General features: G+C 38.2%; 1 protein-coding gene across 1 annotated transcript in view; it reads right to left on the reverse strand.

Annotated features, from left to right (window-relative positions):
* The window catches only part of LOC129740905 (ecdysone receptor-like), a 618,558-nt gene that overhangs the window by 554,758 nt on the left and 43,313 nt on the right, over nucleotides 1-20,487 (reverse strand). Inside the window, exon 2 of the mRNA XM_055732554.1 lies at nucleotides 5,568-6,700. The gene's annotated coding sequence lies outside the window, so the exon portion shown is untranslated. The remainder of the gene's footprint in view (nucleotides 1-5,567; nucleotides 6,701-20,487) is intronic.

Raw genomic sequence — 20,487 nt, forward strand, 5'->3', positions numbered from 1 at the left:
AAGTTAAAATCTGATCATTTTGAATTTCCGGATTTCGGAACCGGCCAGATTGGCCGTGGCCAGGACCAGATGGCCCCGAACCACTTTTCCTATCAATTCCCATCATGTACAGGCCAAGAGCTTTCTAATGATGTGTCGCAAGTTGAAATCTGATCATTTTGATTTTTCGGATTCCGGAACCGGCCAGATTGGCCAGTCCACACGGCAAAGTCAGCAAGGAACCGTTTTGACTGTCGCGACTGTCATTTTAATAACATTTCATTTTGATTCTGATGAATGTTACGATTACATTCTGTGACATTCAAAATGTTAAATGTCGCCATAACATTTGCCATTGTGAATGTCATCGAAGCAACGACCGACATTCATCAGCTTATCGTAACATTTTTTCCCATGACTATGACAGTCTCGATGCAAGCTGTGACATTCGTCCCAAATGTTATTTGACATTTTTTCGAAGGAATTTCTTTGCGATGACATTCACAAAATCCAAAAAGGACATGACTGCGACAGTCGTTTTCGTACTGATGAATGTCGCTCTAGGCTACAGAAAAATGTCGAATGACATTCGGACAGTTATCATCCCTGGTGGTTACACATGGACAAACCCTATATTTTTCCTAAGTTATTGCATATCATCCAGGCGCATGTCTCGGTGAATACAAGGAGTTTGTTGTACTATTTAATCGACGTTTTTCAGCAAGTTTAGACTTTAAACTTGCAGAAACGTCGATAAAATCTTTAAAAGGCTCACAATAATTCGAGCATAAAGCTTAGTTCTTTTAGAAATGGGACAGTTACGAATGCGTGTACCTCAAAAACCTTTCGTTTTATCTAAATACTTTTTATGAAGGAAATGGAGGTAATCTTATGATAATTCATGAAATAATTTAAAAAAAACTATTTATCGTTTTTTTGTAAGAATAATTCTTCTTTATTCTTGGTACCTCCCTTCGGCCAGCGCACGTTTTTTTCAGTCATGATAATGATCAGTTTTTCAAACTAATACTTCGTCTAATCTGTATTTTAGGTGGCTATATCCCCCTCCTTCAATTTCTGATACTTTTTGGACCAATACTTCTCTTTTAAAAGAAACTGAGGCCACTTTAGTGGATACAGCTGTTTCGAAATTAACAAATTTGATTATTTTTGAGCCACTTTTTGAGCGTTTTCAATGGAATTTCTGCTGGCAAAATCTGACAATAACGAAGTTAAACCATGAGGAGATTGAAATTAAAGTATAATCGGTTTGTATAGATCGTAGGTTGCGAAGGGTACATAAAAGATTACTCTTTTTAGGCTTTTGAAAAGAGTGAAAACCATAGTTTTCGTTTTGAAAATTGTTGTTTTTTTCCACAGGAGCAGAATTTTGGCAAATCATTATATTTTATACAAAATAATAAGTAAATACATATTTTAATATACTCGGGACCTTGCCCCGAGCAGAAGTGGTATAGGATTCAAACGCTGGAATTTGTTTTAAATAGGGTATTTCATAAGTTTTGTCGTTCATCAGAAATCATGTGTCCCATAGCCTCGGAACCAGTAATACAGCTTACGAGCTGTGAATCTGGCAAAAAAATGTTGTTTTAGGTTAGGATTGAAAGAATCATTAAGAGGCAACACTTTCAGCTTATCGAAGATTTTTTTTTTTGAAATTTCAGCGATCTACCCTTAGTTTTTCGCTTATTGAAAATTAAAAATGCTGGTATGAGACTTGACTTCCCTGATGACCCTTAGCCGAAGTTGCTGATCATATGCTTCACTCCAATGGTTGATTTAAACTTTGTGAACATTTTTGACAGTATTTCCATACTTTTCCACCACTCACAAACAGTAGTTCTTTGAATAATCAACGGTTTTGTCGGCAATAAATTTGATAATGATGGATTTTGAATGAAACTGTGCAAAATTATTTTTTTCCTTTTTCTCTTGCATCGTAAATATCTCAAAAACGAGTAAATTTTAAATTTTGAAAAAAATTGGTCGGATAGTACTTTTTACAAACAACAAAATGCTGTCAAAATTTTGAATGTCCGATTACTAGTAAACGAGCTATTAGCAAAAGAAAGTGTCCCATTTCTAAAAGAACTAAGCTTTAACTGGCTTCATTAGAAACTTTCGTTAGTTCCGAAGAAAATAGGTCATATTATGTATAAGTTTTCCTCCTAAAATCAGTGAAACAAAGGAATTTTAAAACATTTAAAGTGTTTTCGTTTTGTCTGGAAATACCAGAAAATTTGTAACAAATCTCTATGCCAAAGTGTGCTATCTTAAGGATGCCAGATTTTTTTGTAGCACGTATCCGGGCTGGAGAAATTCGGACAATCTTATATAAAAACCAGGTAAAATTCAGAAATCTGATTTCCAAATTGACGACCAATAATCCAGGCAATATCCGGGCAAATTTTGTCAAAAAACCAAAAATTACTAAACAAAAAATCAAGAAAAAAAAAGTTAAAAAAAATTCAGGATATAATGCAAACTATATTGTATTATTAATTAAAAATATCATTGACTGAAATGTCATTCCGGATTTTAAGTCGCATTTTAAGCTTCCATGATCCTTTAATGATTTTTTACTATAAAAATAGCTCAAAACTGTCGTTTTTGAGGCATAAATAAAAACAATAAATAAACGAAAAATATCAATTAAAGAAGACCACAAGAATGTGTGGTAATCAAAAGCAAACAAATAAAACCGTGAGGTCTTAAAAGTCGAATTGGGGTCATTTTTTAATTTCCCGAACCCTGGGGTCTTAAATGTGTCGTTTTGGTTCAAAACTCATCCATGATTTTTTTGTAGAATTTTTAGGTAATTTTTTATAGGATGTTAATTAGATTCTAGGTAACTTTTACATGAGTAAATTTGAACGTTTATGTTTGTATTGAAAAATTGAACATTTTGTTCTGAAAAATCAACATCATTTTCGTTTGTTTCTGTGGAACGGAGCTTGCTAATGGGTATTGTGCCAATTTTAAAATTCTGCATAGACAATTTTCCGCTCAACAACTTGGCGAAGACCGTTAATTCGTAACTTATCAGGTAAAAAAGTTATAGGATGTTGATTAGGGATATGTCTTTTAGCATTGAAAAACATTAAATTTAACTGACATCACTGCCAGGGGCCTAGCGAAATATTGCTTGAAAAGTAGTCATGCACTACCTCGCTAGGCATCAGCAGTGATGTCAGTTGAATTGATTGTTTTTAAATGCTAGAAGACATACCCTTATACAACATTCTCGTGTGAGCTTTCATTACGTCGTATGAAACAAAATGTAAACAAACAGTTTTATTACGAAAAAAATCAAAAACTGACATAAACTAGTCGCAACTTTTTTTCATTTAGAATATTTGTAGGCTAGATAACATACTCTATATGTGAAATATTAATTTTAAAGTTTTTTTGATAACTTTTGCAGCAGTTTTCTGTGAATTCTTAAGATGTTTCATAAGTAGACGTAATGAATGCTCACTCGAGATGTAATAACTGTTTTACCTGATAAGCAACGAATTTACGGTCTTCGACAAAATTATACATATTTGTGTAAAATATTACAACGCTACTGCATTTCATCACTGAAACCGGTATGAAATTGCCTTTCTGGTGAATATAAATTTATTGGAAACTTTGTGTTAATATACTTAAAATCTAGTTGCTTAGATGAATTTAAGTGTTATTAAATCTAAAAAATTGCAAATGGACTAAAAGTTAAAAAAAACAGCTACCTTGGAAAATTCGTCAGAAATTTGGCGTTACGTATTTTTAAATCTAAAGATGCAAAACTGGGCCAATTTACGCCAACTTTCCAATGCTATTTTCAAAATGTATCTGGTGTGACTTAAACAATTTTGACAGATCATTGATTGAAAAGTACGGTTTCTACACCACTTTTTTGAATATTTTGAGGTCATGATCTTGAAAAATTTCAAAAAAAAAATCTCCTTATGCGCAACGTATAGCTTCTAACATCGGCTTTCTTGGACACTAAGTGTTATATTTTTTGAGCACTACGTAGTTGATTTACAGTTTTTTTCCCAAGCATGTTTTTCCGGATTTTTTTTCTATGATTTTGAGCAGCGAAAAAATAACAGAAGTGTTATAGCAAAATATTGTCTGAGAAACATATTTAAGTTACATTACGAGGTTATAAAAACTAATTTTGTATAAATTGGTTTCGAAACAAGAAAGATATAGCGAGGAATGTCAAATTGCGTCTATAATAAAAAGTAATTATGTAAAATTGAAGATTTAAAGAATTTATTGAGGGTCCTTAGAAAAAATCTTTTTGCATAATCGAAAATTTTTTTTCGCCTAAGAACAAAGTATTAGGAATAGAGCAAATTTTTTTGGAATGAATTGCATATCCCAAAGAGTAAAAATCCTGGAAAAAGAAAAAAGATGAAGCAGATCTTTTATCAGCATTTGGTGGTCTCTAGAAGCCACATGTAATTTGAAAAATTCGCAACATTGGTTTAATAACTTCTTTTAAAAATGAAGGTAAATAAAGGTTATACTTATTTCTATTAAATAAAAATGAAATCAATAAACCCAGTCGACTAATCCAGTGATGACTAAGTAATGCCCCGCACAGGTCAAATGAGACGTTTTAAATGGGCCTCTACTTACTTACTGGAGCAATGAACCTTTTAAAACGGCTCGTTCTGCCACAGAATGCAAAAACAAATGCTAAATATGTAGATAGTAGGTAATAGGAAGAAAAACTTACAAGTGGGAACGCCACAGCATTGCACAACCAGAAAATAAACGTTCCTCATCATACAAGTGGCTATGAGAGAGTGTTTATTTATTTTTTTTTGCTACTAGTGAAGATGATAACCAAGTGATGACAGAGGTAAACAAAGGAAAAATGCAGAAAGTAAGCATAATCAGGACAAAGTTTTGATAGATTATTGAAACGAGGATTTTTTTTTATTTTCGAACATAAATTTTGACACATTGAAAATTTAGTTAAAATATATTTCAACCGTTAGAAAAATTTTCAAAAAATTGTTATATTAAATAAACTATAATTTTAAATTGAGAAAACTAAAACAATCTAACCATTTTTTTCTCAAACCATATTTCCAATGAAAACAATGAAGAATATTTTTGATTTGTTTTTCCTCCGACAATCCAGTCCACCAAAGTCATCCACCAAAGTCTTAGAGTTTTGTTTTTGGCTCCATTTTTGTGCTGTCAATTAACTGAACCGTTTTTTTTTGATTATTGGTAGAGTAGGGACTGCGATCCAAGAACAAAAAAACTGCTATCCACACCTAGTTTTTGTTTTCTCTGGGACTGTGTCGGTTGTATTTATGTTGGGTGCCAAAAATAGTTTGGCCCAAACCTACAACAGCTGTTGATTTTTAGTCCACGACTTGTTTTGGAATGAATCATAACAGAAGAAGGGAATAAATTAAAAAAAAAATGTTTGTTATTCTATAAAAAATTAACAACTAAAATTAAAAACTCGAATTAAATCTCGACAAAAATGATGGCAATAGGGCAAATAATTATTTATTATAATCAATCTGGAATGTTAAAAAAGGACCAAGTCTTACCTGTTATATTCAGCTTAAGTTATATCCGATTGGATTGCAACTTTATAATATTTGCCATCTGGATTTTCTGGAAACTTATTCTTAGATGATTTTGATTTTCGACACTCGACCGATTTTTTCGGTTTTACTTTATGCTTATCTTTATCGATTTTCACGAAGTAATTCACATAAAATTTGAAAAAATGCACACACTTTTAAGTGAACGAAACACAGACAAACTTTAATAACTTCATTGGACAGCTCCCTCCGAGATAGTTTTTTGTGCCCACTTTTTTTCTTCCATTCGGCTGTGTTTTGCTGTGGGTCATTAATTATGTTGGCGTTTTTTTTTTCTATTTCTCCCTCCTCATTTTGCTTCGCCCGAGAGTGTGACTGTAGAATTTGGCGCGAGCAAACTGCCAATCATAAATTCTCGGAATAACTGTTTGACTGTTGGCTTTTTCTTCTCCTTTTTTTCAATTGGATTTCTGCAGCTCCAATTCAACCAAAAATTAGCAGGGAATAACTGACGACGGACTATTTACAAACACTCTCTTCATTCACCTGTCTAAGCACTTTTTGCTGACTCGCTTTTATTTTCATTGGGCTATCATTGGGTATTTTTTTCTGGTACTTTTCTTTGTTTCAGCTTTTCCAACTTTATTTTTTTCGCTCTCTTCGGTCGGTATCTGGTATATTAGTTTTCTCATTTAAGTTTGGTTGCATTCGCCACTTTCTTCCTTATTCGAGGTTGTGATGATTATGATTGCTTTTATTTTTTGCACTGGTGGAATTCCGACTGGTATTCGACTTTATGAGATTCTCCGTTTTGTTTTGTGTAGCAATTAGTTGGTACTGACTTTTTTGTTTTCCTCTTAAAACTTTTAAACACTTATCAATTAACACTGGCAGCTGTTTGATACTTTTTTTACATTAAACTTTTGCAATATAACTGGATTTTATCGATTTCTTTTTAGTGGGGAACGGTAGAATAATTTTTGCTTCTATTTTTTTTCCTTAAATACATTAATACCACAGTACAACAACAATTGATTGTTGCCGGTTGCTTTTCTGGTTTTTGTTACTGGATACGTAATTTAATTTGCATTTGCTTTACTGGGTTTACGGTTGGCAGCACTGGAAGCGAGAGAGATCTGCAAGAATACGACCGAAAAAAAAGAAACAGTTAGTTGATGGTAGAAATATTATAAAACTATGCTAATGCAAAGGCCACGTTTAACATGACGACATGAGTTGGTCGAGTTATTTGATGGGTTTTTGGGTTCTAACATTTCAGTGAATGAAGTAACTTTTTTTTACGAAATCTTCGAAAACCACATTTTTTGTGTTTCAAGCTTCATATTAATTTAATTTTTTTTTAAATGCTGTGATTCTAATCATAGTTCGGATTCACACACATTCTACACACACTTCTTCTATTTGGCCAATAATTGCCAGACATCTGTCAAGCTTTCGCCAGATATTCATCAGTGAATCAGCTACATATTTTACAAACATTTTCTAATTATATGCTAGATGTCTGGTCAAAAATTTGCTAAACGTTTGACACACAATTGCTTGCAACTGTCGAGCATTAGGCAGATATTTTTTTATGGACGCTTCCTGAAAGCCCAGACAAAAAAAGCTCCTTTTTGGAATCTTAAATGTCAATTTGACACTCCTGAATAACTCGTGATTCTTAACCGATTTGAAAAAAAATTATAGTTTTGGGAAACTCGTAATGTGTCTCAAATTTGAAAAAAAAACCTTAAAATTTACGCTTCGAGAAAATGTCAAGCGATTCTTTTATTATAACCGATTTACCATCTTTATGGCATTCGCCACTTCATATCAACATTGCTGTTCGCGGATAGTTATTGAAAAACTTATCAGGTACAACTGTGTTCGATATTTGCTCTTGGGTTTGAACTCGCGGAACGTCAGCTCAGGAAGCAACTGACTTTTCAACTGAGCTACATCACAAGCCCTAAAGATATAGTTTCTGATCGGATGAAATATTGAAAAGAGAAAACTTTGACTATATAAAATGCAAGTTGCAAGTTGCAAGTTTAAAGTCTCTCTAATCAAACAATCAATCTTTTTAAAATGAACTGTAGGAAATGAAAACATAAATTCGAAATGAAGACAAACTGAGGCGCTTCCTAGCGCTCCTGCCAAAAAAGCTACTTTCAAGAAAACACTCTTTTGCTGTTGTTTATACACTTATCGAAATAAATTAATTTGCGTTCGAAAGTAAAAATATCAAAAATAAATTATTAAAATTTTCAGTACCCCAAATATGGAGTTAAAAGATGAGTTAAAAAATGAATAATCTTTTGACATTGTCAACTCAAAATTAATACTTTTTCACTGATACCTCTTTTGGCTTAGAGGGCCTCAATCATTTGTTATTTTATAATCGGAAATCTTTCAAAAAATCAGATAAAAAAAATGAAGTTTTGGTACCTGTAAATCGTTTAAGTCAGGTTCGCTCTCAAAACTAGAGCAAAATCTTCAAAATATATCAACAAATCCATAGTTTTTAACATTTATGTATTTAAAAATGGATTTCTGTCTCTCTGTCTGTTCCTTATAGACTGAACCGATTTACATGAAACTTACCAGGCGGGAGCTTTTGAAGCTAAGAGGGTTCAAAGTATGGTTTGAGACCTCTCCCTCTTACTGGAAGGGAGGAGGGGGTACCCAAATAATTCACAACTCGAGAATCGGTAAAGCAAATGGTACCAAATTTGGCATGTGAGGGTATTTGGGTACGAGAAATGTTTCTAAGAACACATGGTATCCCTCCCTTTTTTCAATGGGGAGAAAAGAAGGTGGAGAGGGGTTCTCTTATAATATTTTGCATAACTCGAGAATTGATCGATCAAATGGAACCAAATATTTAATACGAGAAATGTTTCTATGATAGTTTAAGACCCCTCCCTCTTTCCAGTGCGATAAATGATATGAAAGAGGGGGATTTTAATACATTCTTTTGCGTAACCTTAGAACTGATGAAGCGCAGAAACCAAATTTGGCATGGTAGTGTATTCGATTGCGAGGAATGTTTCAATGATTCAATGACGCCTTCCCGGTGAGAAGATTGAAAGGGGGAGGGGGATTTCATGCTTTTTTTTTGTTTCGATTATAGTCGTTTTACCATCTTTATGGCATTCCCGACTTTATCAACGTTGCAGTTGGCGGATCTTTATTGAAGAACTCATCCGGTACAACTGTGTTCGATGTTTGCGCTTGGGCTCGAACTCGCGGACATCGGCTCAGGAGACAACAGACTTGCCAACTGAGCTATATCACAAGCCCCGAGGGTTTCATACAACTTTTTACCTATCTCGAGAAATAAGAGAGCAAATGGAACGAAATTTAGCATGGGAGGGTATTTGGGTACGAGGATTGTTTTTATAATGATTCGAAATTCCACTCTCTTTTTATGGGGAGATAGAAAGGAGGGGGGGGGGGGTCTCTAATAATTTTTGCCTAATTCTAGAATAAATCGAGCAAATGGAACGAACGAAAAGAGAGGAGTTTAAACACATTTTTTGCGTAACTAGAGAACTGATCAACCTAAGGGAACCAAATTTGACATGGAAGTGTATTTGGATACAAGGAATGTTTCCATGATTATTTGGTATCCTTTTCGCCTTCCCCGTGAGAGGATTGGAGGGGCCTTTCATACATTTTTTCATATCTCGAGGGTAATAGAGCAAATGGAACCAAATTTGGCATTCGAGGGTGTTTGTATAAGAGAAAAAAATGTACCTTCTTCCATCCAATGGGGTGATGAGACAAGGGAGGAGAGAAACTTTCATAAACATTTGTTGAATATCTCGATAAATTATCAAGCAATTGGATTCTCATTTGGCAGGGTAGGATATTTGGGTAAGAGAAATGTTTCCATGATTATTCCAGAGGGAAGATAGGACGTCCATAAAATTATTTTTTGCATAACTCAAAAACTTAACCAGCAACGGAGATTGAGAAAGCAAGTGTATAGAACAAAATGATTCTATGACTATTTGATGCCCTTTCCATCTTCCAGTGTGAAAAGAGAACGGAGGAAGCTTCCTCGTACTATTTTTGGCATAACTCGAGAGATAAACACGCCAATGAAATCAAATTTTATAGGAAAGGATATTTGAAAACGAGAAGTTTTTTGGGGAGAAATGAAATGGGGGGAAGGAGGTTCCCGTTCAAAATGTGTTGTGTTTTACTTCTGTGTAAGTATGAGAAATATTTCTATGATTATTCAATACCTTCCGTTCTTCCAGTAATGTGATTGGAAAAGAAAGGATTGCTCCCGTACAAGTTGATTGGCTTATTTAACCCTAAAACTTATCAACCAAATAACCATATGTAGGGTTAACGTTATAAGTTCACGAAAAATGATTCTCAGATAGTTCAAAATCTCCCTCAAAAATTTGAAATTTAAAGCAATTGTTGTATTGCATTTGGAAACTCAAGTTTCCTCTAATAAATTTTTAGATTTAATCTAAAATCATCTACAAATTGAACAAACATTAAATAATAATTTGAGTATGACCAATAGAGAAGTATTATTTGTTCTGAATTTAGGATTGTAACCAAATTCATAAAATGTACTTACTCGAAAAGATGATAATTTTAAAATCGAAATGCACAGAATGTAAAGCATAAAACATAGTTTGAACTTACTTTGGACTGTAAATGGAATGAAAATTATAGTAGCATGTTTAAATATCGGCTAATCTAAAAACAGTAGTCCAGGCGATAATTTTATTTTATTTTCATAATATTTCATAATATAATATATAATATTCACGCGAAAACTCCAGACGATAAGTATAAACCGAAAAACCTTATCTTGAAATGTGGGGGAACACTTCAAAACTACATGGTTAAATTCGTAGGGGTGAACTTAACTCAAAAAAGAAAAATATGAACAGAAAATGTTGTGTTATTTATTCTAATTAAGCATTCCAAATTGCCGGATTCATCCAGACTTGTCCGGGTTATCAAAGACAAAAATTGAAAGATGTCCTTTCCGGCCCGGTTGGTTTCCAAAATAACTTGCTACCTTGAAATAAATTGATTCTTCAATTAAAATTTTGAAATTTAATAACACTCATGTATTTTCCGTTATTGACATAAATGTTCACCATTTTTAATCAATTTTCAAATGTTTTCTCCTAGAACTTAAAATACAGAGGTGTTCGATAAAAAATAATTGCATTTTCACGCCCCTCCAATCGTTTCAAATCAGCTATTAATTTCTTGACACCGTAAATAAAGTTTATTTTGTAGACCTGTGTAATATTAGAATTATAAGGTTGATTTCGGGGTAAACCTCTCTAAGATTCACACAAAAAAATATCATAACTTTTTTCTCATATGATGGTAAATTTTTTAACCCGATAAACTTGTTTCTTGTCTAATCGAGTACTTTTGAACCGTATATAGTCTATTGATGTTCACCCTAGTACCTAGTTTCATACTTTTTTAATTGGTCTTCTTGAGAAAAAATGCAGAAGTTCTTATAAAGGAATTTGAACTCTAAAAACAACTGATACTGATTGAAACATACCCACCTTGCTAGTTCACGAAACTCTTTGATACGCAAGCGGACTTGTACATCCGTTGTGTACATGCAAAAGAGAACCGAAGCAATTCGCTATTACCCTGACACTTAGCAAATTACTTTAAATTAGTTCCAGAAAGGGAAATCGGTGGCTGATATTGTCCATGATAATCTACCAAAACTTACCTCAACTCTTTACAGTATCCGATGCTACATTTTCGAATCTTACCAAGTCACCCCTTCATATCCTTCGGATTAGATCACTGTAGCACTGTGCTCGTGAAGTACCTCAAAGCTATCCCCATTTGAACCAATTTGTCTACTTCAGGGCAAAAGTAGTACACAACCTCTTTTATATCTGCTTTTGATCGGCTCTTGTGGTCGACGTGCTTATCCCAATACGTCTTATCCGACAATGTCACGAATTTTGTTTGAGCTCAAAGCAAGGTTTGATTGTACCGTCACAATTTCTCGTAACTTTAAAAGCTAATTTCGACAGTAGTTGAACTTAGTTACCTGGATTTGGTAGTAGATCGATGAATAAACGAAATCGAGGGCGTTGGCTGCGTTGTAAGAAGACCCCAACGATTTCGAATACGTCTCTACGAATCCTTTCATAAAATAACTTAAAGGACATATCCGTGAATCAGCCATCAAGTTACCAGCTAAAGCTGTAGCAGTTTAGGATCTTAAATTAAGCCAAGTTATCGTACTCCAACATGACTCGCTGATACCTGTACGCTGACCCCTAGTTAGTACGCATTGTGAGCTAACATCCTAAAATGGACGATGTTAGGACACGTAGATCCAGACTTTCTTACTAACCTGCGGTGGCCATAACAACGGTCCTGGACAAGCAGTGTAACATGTGGAGACTCAACAGTGTGCATGGGCTAATAACCCTACGGCTTAGCAGTGGGAATCGGACTGCATCTTCGGAATCTTCAATAGCAAAACGGATTGTCCCAAAGTGAGATAATACGTTAGGGAGGCCTTCATGGTCAACTGATAGTAAATGTTGGACTGCTCAGAGAGGGAAGGAGTATCTGATTTTAAAAGGTGGGGATTATGATAGGTGGGGATTATGATAGGTGGGGATAGAGAGAAAGTCCCCAACCGTCCACGGATGCTTCAAGACCACCGCTCTTTTCCTATATTCAAAGGAGAACGTGTAAACATTCTCGCCACTTTTGGACCGAACACGACAACCGCTTATTTCGACGTTAGACAACTCATTTGAGCCAGTCTATGAAGACGTTTTTTGACCATTAATCGAGTTGTAAAGTCTCGAAGATGTCCTGCGACAGGCGTAAAAATAGAACCGGACTCTGAGCCATCACCAAGAGAGGCGTAACCTCGTCAGGTCTTGAGTCATTTACCCAAAAGAAGGCTTTGTTCCAGAATATTTGGGGCGCACAAGGGCGAGTTTGACCTTTCAACTTCAAAGGAAAGTTTCGTCGCGGTTCTTTTTTTATTAGTTGATAACCCAGGTGGTAAATCCTTTTTAAAGACTTCATTCTAAGGCTACTCAGGTCGACTCTTGATACTATGGACCCCTACGACTTAAGGCCGCGTGGGGCCTCTGGACGGAAGTATTCAGCGAAGGATAATTTCGAGTGTGGTTTCGTCAATCCTTCGGTATGGAGGGGCGGTCTTAACATCCAGTGTAACCAGCAGAAGCTAAACAGTGTACAAAGACGAATGAATTTGCGGGTTATCAGTGCATACCGCACCGTTTCTTCGGAGACTACATGCGCTGTAGCGGGAGTCATGCCCATCCCGGTTTTGTTGGTGAAGGACTCCTATTGCTACGAAAATAAAGGCACGCTAAACGTGAGAACACGATCCAGGGATATCTCCATGGACAACTGGCAGCAGCTGTTGCACAGCTTAGAAAGACGTGGACCCATCGTTTGATCCCAAATATCAAGGAGCGGATGGAGATAAAGCATGGCGTAGTGGATTTCTACATGACGCAATTCCTGACTGGTCATTAATGCTTCATGATTCATGAAGTATCACCACAGGTTCGGACATGTGGTCTCGTCGGTCTACCTAACATGCGGTGACGTGGAAGAGACACCCGAAGTCCTCCGCCGAAAGAGGCCGGTCTTTCTCCTTGATTTTTCCCCTTTTCCGTTGCAGTTTTTGATGGGACTAAAGAGTTTAGTAGGTATACGTGGGCACAACATTAGGCACGATGAAGGATCCAGTAGTCGACCGATGGAGCTCGACATGTACGCATACTGGAGCCTATTTCGTCACATTCACCGTGGTGTAATTGGCTAACGCACCGAAGCGGAAATTGCTTCATGATTCATGAAGTATCACCACAGGTTCGGACATGTGGTCTCGCCAGTCTACCTAACATGCGGTGACGTGGAAGAGACACCTGAACACGTGTTATTCTATTGTCCAAGATTTGAAGAGGAACGTGCCAACATATTCGCTGCCTGCGGACCAGACACGATAGCAGATATGTTGCAGAGGATGTGTGATGGGGCCTCTGGTCATAATTCCATCCGGACTTTCAATTAAGGCTATACCCGTAATGGGAGACCAAGTCCGCGCTTCTACGCTCATCGGCTTACTCGTTTCCAAGGTAAACTCTAGTTTAAATCCCCCTCCTCTGACGACTTGAGATTCAGCCTCTACTCGTTAAGCGAGGCTCGCTTGGTTACCAAAACTATCGGGTGCTCCGCCTCTTTTCGAGTCTACTAGAAGAGAACAGACTTCTCCTCTAACGACTTGAGGTCTTGGCCCGTCAGTGTGCCGAATCGAGAGCAGCTTATCCTGGATACGCGCCTGTCACAACACACGTCCGGGACTTCACGGAACAACTCGAATGATTTCGGGCGAAAACGTCATCTTACACCGACTCGAGTAACTCACCCGCTGGCGACGTGAAGTCACTCTACCCTACGAGATCGACCGCCGAGAAGATATTGTCTTTTCCGTGTAGCTTCCGTCGCAAAGGGCGCGTTCTTCATAGACACTCCGCGAGGCTTGAGGTATCCTACACTACGTTCGCGACGTCTCTAGCAGTTGTACATGCGCAGAAGGTTAAGTCTTATCTTTGTATGCTTTACTGCGAAGTTCGGACGCCCTCGACTCGAAAGCGCTCCGCTGAAAGAGTTCGGTCTTTCTCCTTGATTTTGTTGGCATCTTTTGAGCTGGTAACTCTAGGCTTTTTTCCCGCCGTGTGCCGAATTGAGAGCAGCTTATCCTTGACTTGCACCTATCACAACACACGTACGGGACTCTTACGCTGACGACCCAAATCAATTCCAACGATGATGTCATCCTATCCGACTTCAGTGGCTCACCCAACGTTGACGTGACGCCACTCTACCCGAAAGTATTCTGCGGCGTGAATACTCTTCCCCCTTTTCCGTCGCAGTTTTTGATGTGATTTCGTCACATTCACCGTGGTGTAATTGGCTAACGCGCCGTTGTACCGAAGCGGAAATTACGGGTTCAAGTCCCGTTGGTGAGCCGGTTGTATTTTTTTTTCGAAAAATTACGGCTAATGTTCCTTCTTTTTTTGTTATCTCATGTTTCTTTTATACTTTCCATCACCCTAAAAAATATGAGATTTACCCGTTGTAGCTTATCCAACTTTGATTCTATGCGTTTAGGTTCAAATCTCCAGGCAAGCAACCAACCGTCAGGTTGAGAACAGAAAAATTTGAATATTTGAATGCTCAAAACTATAGTACAAACACAACAAATTTTTAACTCTCTACCTTGATCACAGTCTAAAGTTTTCAACTAGGCCCTCTAAATCACAGTTACCGGTAGACCTAAGGTCACATTCTTCAAGATCACATAGGTACTCTTCATAGATTTTTCCCAGATTAAACCGGTAACGTAAGTAATGCCTAACATCGCATCGTAAAGCCACTTCCTCATCTCGTGGAACTAGGAAGGTAGTAGAAAGAACTGGTCAGCGGCGTTCATTGATTCGGCAACCAAGATCGGTAACGACGACGATGACTGTCTTCAGCTGGTCGTCTCTAAGCCTTCCGCCGATTTCCTTCTTCCCCGACGACTAAAAGCGTTCATTTGGTTAGTTGCTGGGAAGATGTATGTGTATGAGTACGAAAAACCGGTTTCCCCAACTTGGGGGCAACTGACTGACCAGAATGAGGAAAGTAGGAGGAAGTGAGGCGTACCTTTTTTTCGCGCCGGGCCCAACCAACCGGTGTGGTCATTGGTCGTGGTCCAAGCAACGAACGTTTAGGTACTGCGCCACAACACTACCGCTAAAATCCATAAACGCTGCCCCATGCGTCTGTCGGTCGTGTGAAATTGATCCGGCCGGCACTATTTATTTACCAACACTGACTTGCTAGCTATCGGGCCGGTTCAGAACTTGTACGTTGTTGGGAATCTGGTTTTAAAGTTTGCCGAGAATGAGCCAGAAGATAAACTTGTGCAAGGGAATTGGGGGGAGTCGAGGATAGTGTTTGCCTTTCAGCACTGGAGTAACAGGTCGAGTGGAATTATGGACGATTTATTTGCAACAAATTAAGTTCCATGAACAGAGAAATAGATTGAGCCGGTTGATAAATTTCGCAGTTGGAAGATAAGTGTAAGCAGAAGAGCAGAAAATCAGGCTTTCTGGAGGATTTGACATGAAAAGATGGCTAAATAGGTCATAGATTGTAAAGTAAGTCAATCAAAAATGAACCATATATTCAAGCCATTTCCATAAGAAAAATTACTTTTGTTAGCACAAGTTTTTCATGTTAGAAGCTCTATCTTTCACTTAACTTTGCTTGGATTCAACAGGTGAATAACCTCACAAGTTGAGTGACGTAAATCGGGTCCACAAACATCGATAACCTTGTAGTAAACTCACCAGAAATTAAAAATAAAAAAACAACAAATATAAAACAGCCCACTATAGCCGTCTAGCCGGGCTTATTTATTTGCCTAACTACTTCTAATTCACGAACCAAAACGTGACTCTCGGAACGATTGAGTTCCGACCATTTACATCTTTATCTGCGCTCTTTTGCCTTTCTGCCGAGCTGCTTTTCCAATAAAATCCCCAACAGCTTTTGTCAAAACATTAACGTTGATCCGGTTAGAAGAGTTAACGATGTTGGCTGGCTTTATTTCGTGTGTGCTTACATCACCAGTTAATGGTGCTTTGAACTTTTTGCTCGGATTCCAGAAGTTTAGAAATAATTTTAAATATATGTACTAAATTTTAAACAAATATTAGATATCACGCAAACTTCATCAATCAGCCGGAATGTCATTTGGTAAAAATGTCATCTGACGACCATAATTGGCAACTTACATTATGGGGAGCACAGGACATCCTCTTTTCGCACCAGTTAGTGGGCCCACTAAAAGCATCCGTTTTTTTTTTCAAATGTAGGAAAGTAGGTATCGGGAAAAACATTGGAGGGCACAGCAAGTACCAACAACGTGTCACGCAAAAAGACCCCTTGCTTTAATTATGCTGAAAGCATTCACAACTCGCAGCAAATATGGCTGCCAGAACCCGAAGAGGGAAACACTCCCCTGTAGTATCAAGGACAGCACCAACAAAAAAAAACGGAATGCGATTGGGTTTGCTTTTATGCACTCTTATGTTGCTGGATGTTGGATGTCGGCGGGGAGTTACTTTGACCTGGTTTCCGCTGCCCTCGAGAAGTAGGAGAGTTAGCTTAGTAGCAAAAACCAACTGATGGGATGGATGTCGATCATTTAAGTATATTGCAGAAAAATGCATCCAGAGAGTTTTTATGATTGGGAAACCGGATGAGGGAAACGAACCGGGAAGGGCATTGCTATAATCCTCTCTAATAAATCTAGTTTTTGTTGGACTTTTTACTGTTTACGAACTGGAGAGTATATATTATTCTATTACTGGCTTGCCCTGTAGTTCTTAAGTACCTGAAAGTAATTCAGAGTATTAAATATTGGTTGGAAATGAGCTTTTTTTAGAAAACCCGCCAATATGTGGAAAGGTGGTTGAAATCTTTCAAATCAAAATCTTTCAAAAGAACCATAAAAGGGAGTCCACGGTGAAATTGTTACAATATGAAATTGCGTTGGGTAGAATTGAATGAAAATTTGGGTAGATTTAGTTCATAGTGCATTGTTCACATCCTGCAAGTTTCAAAGTCCTATGATCAAAACTCGCGGAAATGGAGTCGAAAGAACAGTTCGTGCGTGATAAAATCTTGCGCATAACGCGATAACAAGGATCCCTCGCATCGTTCCATCGCTCAAACGTTGGGAGGGATTAAGCGGTTCGAGGAACGATTGACCACCGATCGAAAGCCCAGAAGTGAAGGAAAAAGTATTCTGTACAACACCAAAACTCACAACCACGTAGTTGGGATTTTCAACCGAAACCCGAACGCCCTTCGTTCGGGATGTGGCTAAGCTGCACCTAAGCCGAAATTTTGTCCAGAAGGCCAAAACTAAGGCTGGGCTTCGAACTTTCGAGGTACAAAAAGCCCCTTATCGCGACGAGAAGCAGAACAAGTCCGCCAAAACCCGTGCCAAGAAGTTGTACTTCAACATGCTGACGAAAGTTGAATGCTGCATCATGGACGAAGAAATATATGTGAAAGCCGACTTCGAACAGATCCCCGGCAACCTATTTTTCACGGCCAAGGATACGTTCAGCGTTTCGGAGCATGTCCGCACTCAGAAAATATCCAAATTTGAGAAGAAGTTCCAGGTTTGGCAAGCTTCTATGCCTCTCGATGAAGTATACGAGCAGACGAACTCTTTCCTCAAAATTGGGACCGAACAAACTTGCGTAGGGCAAGCGTGCGTACTAAAACACACAGTGAAGAAGACGCCGAGAAGGAAGCAATCTTAAGTCCTGTTCACGGAGGGATACTATAGTGTTCACCAATTGGGCAACTTGTCCAACGCTTGCGACGCCGATAAATCCCATTGATGTGGTCGAAGCGCTCTTGAGCGGACATTTCCAGTTCCCAACCAAACTATCGACGCTTTTAACGAGATGAAGGAATGGTAACTCTAGTGAACAGTAAGTCCAACAACCACTTCAAATGACGCTCTTTATTAGATATTTTTTGGTTCTATTATCCAATTGTCCATTCCCCCTAGATGGCCCAGAAGCACCTATTAGAGCTAAAGTTTGCCCTCTGAGATCAGTAAACCGCCTACAGAGAGAATAAACGAGAGAAATCCTACCTACGAAAGACGGAATGCCGTCGTATAGACGATGGAGTACAATTTTACGACTCCTTAGTGCTTCAAAGACTACAAGAGCAAAAGGAGCACAAAGAGGAATACGAGCTTGTTGAAAACGTAGGTTTCAGTGGTGGAATAGAGTTATCTTTTATTCACATTTGGTTGTGAAGTCCTTAAATAACTACCCATTACATTAGCGATAGCTATTTGTCACTTTTCACTTCTCAAATTCTTTAACCGGTAAAGGATTCATTTCCTAATCGGTACTTTTATACTTTTATTCAGAATATCTGGCAGCACTATTGTGTTACCAAGAACCCAATTTGAGTAGTCTCGCTCAACCGTGTGATTATGACGTGTGACATTTGAACCGCGTTTATCATCATCTCCTATCATCAGCTATCATTGATCCATTTTTCTCGATTTCGAATAGTCCTTTATGGCTCTGGTAGTGTTTGTGATATTATGCTGGTTGTTTCACCAACACTTTTCAGTCTTATGGGAAAATCAACCTAAAAAACGATCATATTTGTGGACCGGCTGCCCGTTCTTTGTATCGAGAGTTTTTGAGATTAATTGTCCCGTCTCATCTGTACACGCTCAGCAAGTGCGCGTAAGAAAAATCAAACACAACTCTATTGGACAAAGCTAGAGGAACCAAAACAAACAATGTTTTGGTTCTGCTCGTGGCAGCAGGAGTCTGCTGCTGTTACCGAATGCCTTAGGAACTGATAGAAAACCGTAAGTTTCAGCAGAGCTCACCAGGTGACTCATGACCTAGAACGCTTAGCCAGGTCCACTATCTGCATGAGGACTATCCGTCGGGGAAGCCTTCAAAGTCGAACGGTGGAGGTCTTTGGCGAGAAGGCAGAGTTACGGGACCACAATAGCGAAGTGACCATCACGATAAAAAGCTGGACGATATCACAACTGAAGATGAACTCCCGGCTCTCCCAAGACTTCCATTCCATTATGCACAGCTGAACATGAACAGTTTTTCTGTTAGATATCCTTCCCCTATCAACTGATCATTCAGATCTAAGGAGTTTGGCTACTGCCGTTCGCCTGCAAGGAAACCGACAGAAGTTGCATGCACTAAAAATGCAGCGCAGATAAACATCTCGGGGCTATATGTAGTAAGCCGGCAATAGCTGGCATAGAGGCAACTTAATCTCAACCACTGTCTCTCAGCACACCAGTTTATATATCTACAGGATCTCAGACGGTAAAATTGGGTAAACGAAAATGATAAACTGGTCACTGTTTAGAGAACTGTAGTTACCTAGCCAGGGGTTCTTGTAGAAATTTGAAAAAATGTTAGATAAGATCGTTGAGGAGCTCACGGATCTGGAGCCTCATGGTTAAACATTGTCGGGAACTTCCACGCATTGGTCAAGGGAAGCGAACTTCAGAGATGGTAGCAGACGATAGAGATTTATTTTATTTTCATAGTATTCCGACTCACGACATAGCTTTATGAACATAATTCTAAAAATTTACTCAGTCCATGGCAACCGTTCTCCAATTTCTCGAACATCCCACATTCGCAAGATCGTGCAGGACAGTCGGTCGATATTCTTGCAACATGTCCTACCCAGCGTATACGATCAGCCTTTACCACCTTCTGGATACTGGGTTCGCCGTAGAATCACGCAAACTCGTGATTCATCCTTCGCCTCCACATTCCGTTCTCCTGCACGCCGAAAAAAATTGTTCTTAACACTGGTCGCTCGAACATTCCGAGTGTACGCAGGTCCTCCTCGACCAATATCTTCATATCGACCAATATCCATGTCTCGTACCAGTAGAGAACAACAGGTCTAATGAGCGTCTTGTACAGATTACACCGTGCTAGGGCTATGTCTTCTCGACCACAGTTGCTAGTGCGATAAGACCAATGGGAGTCAAACTGTAATGGCGTTGCCCTCTTAGTGACAAAACCTTCAACAAAATGCTGGCGGAATGCGCAATTAAGAACCTGGACGATCGGATTTACTTCGAAAGCCACTGTGATGAGCCCTGTTGAGATTTGTTCCGGACACCGTGAAACTTTCGGCGCGCAGCAATAACAGACACTAAAACTGGATGAGGATGATTATTTGGGATACTACAACCATGTCTCACATTTTAGTTTTCGACAGTTGGAACGCATTTCAGGCAGGTTGGTTGAAATTG

This window comes from Uranotaenia lowii, chromosome 2, assembly GCF_029784155.1.
Source record: "Uranotaenia lowii strain MFRU-FL chromosome 2, ASM2978415v1, whole genome shotgun sequence".
NCBI lineage: Eukaryota > Metazoa > Arthropoda > Insecta > Diptera > Culicidae > Uranotaenia > Uranotaenia lowii.